Below are 6005 nucleotides of genomic sequence, written 5' to 3'. Positions count from 1 at the left end.
TATGTTCTTTCCTGCTTGCTTTCAATCTTCTTCATTTACTTACGTTTTGCAATGCACAAAGTGTAAATGTTTTTCATTTTTGTGTTGTTAAATAGACATTTTCTACAGATTTGGATGGCTCTGTTTACAAATAAACCATTTTACACAATTTTGCTGAGCATATTACTAAAGACAAAAAGATTGTAGCAGATTGTCAGGTTTATATAAAGTTTTAAAATTGATTGGTAAACCTTTTTCTCAAACACAGATATCTAGAATATTATTACAACACACTAAATGCGTAGTAAAGCATCTGTACAACTCATATGATGAATACATGAGAGCTGTGTTATGAAAAGTGTTCTGATTCTAAAGCTGGCAAATTTTGAACCTATACTTAATTTTGTGGTGAGAGCACAAAGATAGTAGAGAAAAATTAGCAGTGTTAATTAACAATTTGCAAATTCAGTTTCTACTCTAACACAGATTTCATTTTATACAACAAATTTCTTTTAGCTAGGTTCAGGCAAAGCCTTAATACATTCATAATTTCAGTCTGAGGAGTAAAATAGTCTGAAACTATTTAGACCAGTAGCAACAAATCATTGTGTTTTAACAGAAGATTAGGTAAGATACTTTTGCAAATTTGAGTTTTAACTGTAGGACAAAAAAATACTTAAAATGTTCTTAAAGCAGAACCTGTTTTTTCCTTTTATTATGGGGTTTGTCCCATAGGAAGTGATGCAGATTTGGTGAAAAATTGCAGACCTTTCAAGATCTAAAGCCCCATAATTCCCCAAAACAGTTGCTTGGTAACATCATATGAGGATTAAATCTTACTTTTTATTAGGAAGTAATTTATAATAGCTCACACCAGTGTATTTCTTTCTTTGTTTTATTATTATTTTATTATGAAACCAAAAGAACTAGAAAAATGTATCATTTACTTGAACAGAACCTGTCTGACATCATGAAGTAAACATAAAGATCTCAAAAACCAACAGAATCTCACGTAATTATAGAACAGACGAGAAACAAAGCAACTGATGTCTATCAGAACACCAGTAGAGAATAACCTCATACCAACAGTCAAATATGGTAGGGGTGTGATGGTTTGGGCCTACTTTACCCATTCAGGACCTGGACAAGTTGTAATTGATGGAACCACACAATTCAGCTCTGTGCCATAAAGTCCTGATGGAGAATGTCCGACTATCAGTTTGTGACCTTTAGCTCAAGTGCTCTTGGGTTACATGGCAGGACAAGCAAAAACAGTAGAAATCTGTAAGGGGGGCAAATACTTTTCATGGTACTGTATATGCTGCAAAAATTCATTAACTTAAATTGAACAAAAGACAACATTTTCTTATTATTTGATGGTCTACTATACATTTGCAGTTGGGTTATACTAAACTCACTTAGCAATGATGTTTGCATTAATCTGTGGTCTCTACTTTTTGTTCTTCTTGACATCTTCACATACACTGCTCAAAACAATAAAGGGAACACTTAAACAACACAATATAACTCCAAGTAAATCAAACTTCTGTGAAATCAAACTGTCCACTTAGGAAGCAACACTGATTGACAATCAATTTCACATGATGTTGTGCAAATAGAATAGACAACAGGGTGAAATCTTTGGAGATTAGCAAGACACACTCAATAAAGGAGTGGTTCTGCAGGTGGGGACCACAGACCACTTCTCAGTACCTATGCTTTCTGGCTGATGTGTTGGTCACTCTTGAATGTTGGTGTTAGAATTATGATTATTGATTAATTAATCTTTATTAATAATTATAATTAAAAATCATAATTTGACAAAATTAATTTCTTAACCAAAATCGTCATTTATGAATCAAGACCAGAGATGTCTTTTGGTGTTGTAATTGTGGCTCAACGTCTTTGATAATTACAACCGTGAAATACTCAGTAATAATTAATAACTATTACCAGAGATGTCACTGTTTACGACCGTTTCTGCCGAAACGTGTTGAACTTCAACCTTAATTGACTGACGAATCACTCTTGCACAAAATAAACACAAAGCGCCTTCTGTTTATCTATGTGAACATTTATTAAATCACAGCCCTGATACAATCCGCTCTTCCGATTTAATAATCTTCACCTACTCAAACATGCAAAGTTCTACACAAAAGGGGTAAAATATCTAACTAAACAAAATAAAGCAAAACAGCAGTGCGTATGGGATCAAACCAGCAGTCAGTCAGTCAGTCATTTTCTACTGCTTATTCCATAGTGGGTCGCGGGGAAGCTGGTGCCTATCTCCAGCAGTCTATGGGCAAGAGGCGGGGTACACCCTGGACAGGTCGCTGGTCCATTGCAGGGCAACACACAAACAACCATGCACACACTCATTCATACACCTAAGGGCAAATTAGAGAGACCAATTGACCTAACAGGCATGTCTTTGGACTGTGGGAGGAAGCCGGAGTACCCGGTGAGAACCCACGCATGCACGGGGAGAACATGCAAACTCCATGCAGAAAGACCCCTGGTCGGGAATTGAACCCAGGACCTTCTTGCTGCAAGGCAACAGTGCTACCAACTGCACCACCGTACAGCCCGTACAGTCTCACAGCACACTTGCGCTTGCTCTCAGGTGGTAAATAACCCCGCAAAACACACACAAAGCTGGGTAGCACAGCGGCTTCCAGACATCCAACACAGCACGTCAAAGTTTCAATAAAATGGTTCCATGCACATATAATTCAATTCAATTCAGTATTGTTTATATATCGCCAATTCACAATACATGTTGTCTCAAGGCACTTCACAACAGTCAGGTACATACATTCCAATTAATCCTAACCATTGAACAGTGCAGTTGGAGTTAGCTTTTTATTCAAATTGGATAAAAAGTTTTTCTATCTAAGAACACATTCAGAACACATTAGATTAAATGGTGAATCTAATCGCACTAAAACCTCCTCTACCCTGCCCAGACTTTCTAAGAAAGAAATAAATATAAAGGATGGGTTTTACTCGTCGTTGTCTTCCTTCTGAGCAGAGTTGAAGAGAGGGAAAAAAAGTTGGAAGTTAATCTGCGTCCAGAGTTAACTTTGGGAAGAGCGGTCAATTTTTGTCCTTTGTCCTCCTTGGCAAAAAGGAAAAATATGATCTGACCGTCAGCAGTCAACTAGAACCGAGCACGGAGGGAAAGTTGCGTCTCCTTGAAACTCCGTGGTTTTGGTTACGTGTTAAACTCACATCTTCGATCGGCAAAGTGAAATTTCTAGCCTTCTCATTCCAGAAACCTTGTTCATGAATTTTTCGTTGGCCAATGAAGGAGAATAAATTAAATCCACTCGGGACTCTTCTCCAGATTATGCTTCAGTTGGGTGGTCACCGCGTCACGGTCTCCAGCTGAAGGAGAGCCTTCAAAATGGGCGCCTTCCTATATAGTGTCTTGTGACGTCAGACTTTTTGTAGGAACAGGCTATCCTGCGGTACAAAATGGCCGATGACGTTGAAAAGGGCATAGTGGCGTCCAGCAACGTGCAAATGGTCCAGTATTCAGCAAACAAATGGTCCAACATTGGTGGTGCTTTCACACTCGTGGTAGCATGAGACGGACTCTACAACCCACACAAGTGGCTCAGGTAGTGCAGCTCATCCAGGATGGCACATCAATGCGAGCTGTGGCAAGAGGGTTTGCTGTGTCTATCAGCGTAGTGTCCAGAGCCTGGAGGCGCTACCAGGAGACAGGCCAGTACACCAGGAGACGTGGAGGAGGCCGTAGGAGGGCATCAACCCAGCAGCAGGACCGGTACCTCTGCCTTTGTGCAAGGAGGAACAGGAGGAGCACTGCCAGAGCCCTGCAAAATGACCTCCAGCAGGCCACAAATGTGCATGTGTCTGCAAAAACGGTTAGAAACCGACTCCATGAGGATGGTATGAGGGCCCAGCGTCCACAAATGGGTGTTGTGCTCACAATCCAACACCGTGCAGGACACTTGGCATTTGCCAGAAAACACCAGGATTGGCAAACCCACCACTGGTGCCCTGTGCTCTTCACAGATGAAAGCAGGTTCACACTGAGCACATGTGACAGACGTGACAGAGTCTGGAGACACTGTATAGCGATCTGCTGCCTGCAACATCCTTCAGCATGACCGGTTTGGCAGTGGGTCAGTAATGGTGTGGGGTGGCATTTCTTTGGAGGGCCGCATGGCCGAGATGAGATCCTCAGACCCCTTGTGAGACCATATGCTGGTGCTGTTGGCCCCGGGTTCCTCCTAATGCAGGACAATGCTAGACCTCATGTGGATGGAGTATGTCAGCAGTTCCTGCAAGATGAAGACATTGAAGCTATGGACTGGCCCGCCCGTTCCCCAGACCTGAATCCGATTGAGCACATCTGGGACATCATGTCTCGCTCCATCCACCAACGTCATGTTTTACCACAGACTGTCCAGGTGTTGGTGGATGCTTTAGTCCAGGTCTGGGAGGAGATCCCTCAGGAGACCATCCGCCGTCTCATCAGGAGCATGCCCAGGCATTGTAGGGAGGTCATACAGGCACGTGGAGGCCACACACAATACTGAACCTCATTTTGACTTGTTTTAAGGACATTACATCAAACGTTGGATCAGCCTGTAGTCTGTTTTTCCACTTTAATTTTGTGTGTGACTCCAAATCCAGGCTTCCATTAGTTAATAAATTTGACTTCCATTGATGATTTTTGTGTGATTTTGTTGTCAGCACATTCAACTTTGTACAGAACACAGTATTCAATGAGAATGTTTCATTCATTCAGATCTAGGATGTGTTATTTGAGTGTTCCCTTTATTGTTTTGAGCAGTGTATTTTGTCCTAACAGGGGTTTCTGCAGCACATCTTCAATATGCTGCTTCATTTGTGGCTAAACCTATATCTGACTTAACACTTACTACTACAGTAGTCTATAAACTCAGGTCTTGCTACTATTAATGATGTTTTTTCGCAGAGAAAACACAAGCAGGTGTTTTTTGAAATTGTCCGTCATAAAAGATACAGTAGTGAGGTTCTAGTTAATCGTGTGTGGCCAAAACCTATTAAAAAGGTTATTCTCCAGCTTCATAAACTCAGTGCCTAACTTTGAACACCTTAAAATGTACTGATGATTTGACACAGAGAGCTGGCTGAGGATTTCTGAGCACAGTCCGTAGACTGAGTCACGTGACACAGAGCTGCAGCAGCCAATACAATTTCTCTTCCACTGTGATTGTCATTGTAAAGAATGGAAAAAAAAACATATACAACAAAATAAGTAATGTTTTTTTTTTTTTTACTTGTCGTATAAACAAGCTGCATAGTAAAACAGTAACTTAAAAATGCCTCATTTAGAGCCACAATCCAATATTTGGGATTGGAATAGGACATCCCTAAAACCCACCGAGTTTTTACTTTGTTGGGATTTTCTTACCAATTTGTGAGAAAAGAGTATCAGAAAAATTAAATCAGAAAGTTTCCATTATCTTGACTGGGGCTTTACATTTATAAATGTAGAATGCTTGTATAAAATTTGATGATTTTCCATCATTGAGCCTTACAAAGAGTGAAACAGTAAAGAACATGCTTGTAGGGGCACAGGAAAAAAAAGGTATTAAGGGAAAAAAGGATAAGTAACTTTGCTCTTGTAGCTGTGTCAGAGACATTTAAGTTGAGGTTCTTGGAAGCATCCACGTGGTACAAACCGCTCGCTGTATGGCCCTGGCAGGGGCAGCTGGTTTGAAGCCCAGAACACGTACCTCTGTGGTTCATAAAGCCCTGCCAGAGGATGTCAATGCATGAATCAGTAAACCAGCATTTTCTGCTAACCGTGAGGATTTAGCAAGCAGGGAGCATTTTAAAAGAATGTAGAACCTCCAACAAACTGGTTGGAGTAAGTGCAAAAGTGCGTCATAGAAAGATCACAGGGTAAAGTAAGTGGATTCCATTGACAGAGACCTCATTCAAAGTTGAAAAATGAAAGCTTGGCCAGTTTATTGCTGACGTGTATTATTCATAATGTAAACAGACAC

The sequence above is a fragment of the Girardinichthys multiradiatus genome, chromosome 22 (assembly GCF_021462225.1).
Source record: "Girardinichthys multiradiatus isolate DD_20200921_A chromosome 22, DD_fGirMul_XY1, whole genome shotgun sequence".
Taxonomy (NCBI): Eukaryota; Metazoa; Chordata; class Actinopteri; order Cyprinodontiformes; family Goodeidae; genus Girardinichthys; species Girardinichthys multiradiatus.
This window is presented reverse-complemented; position numbering follows the sequence as displayed.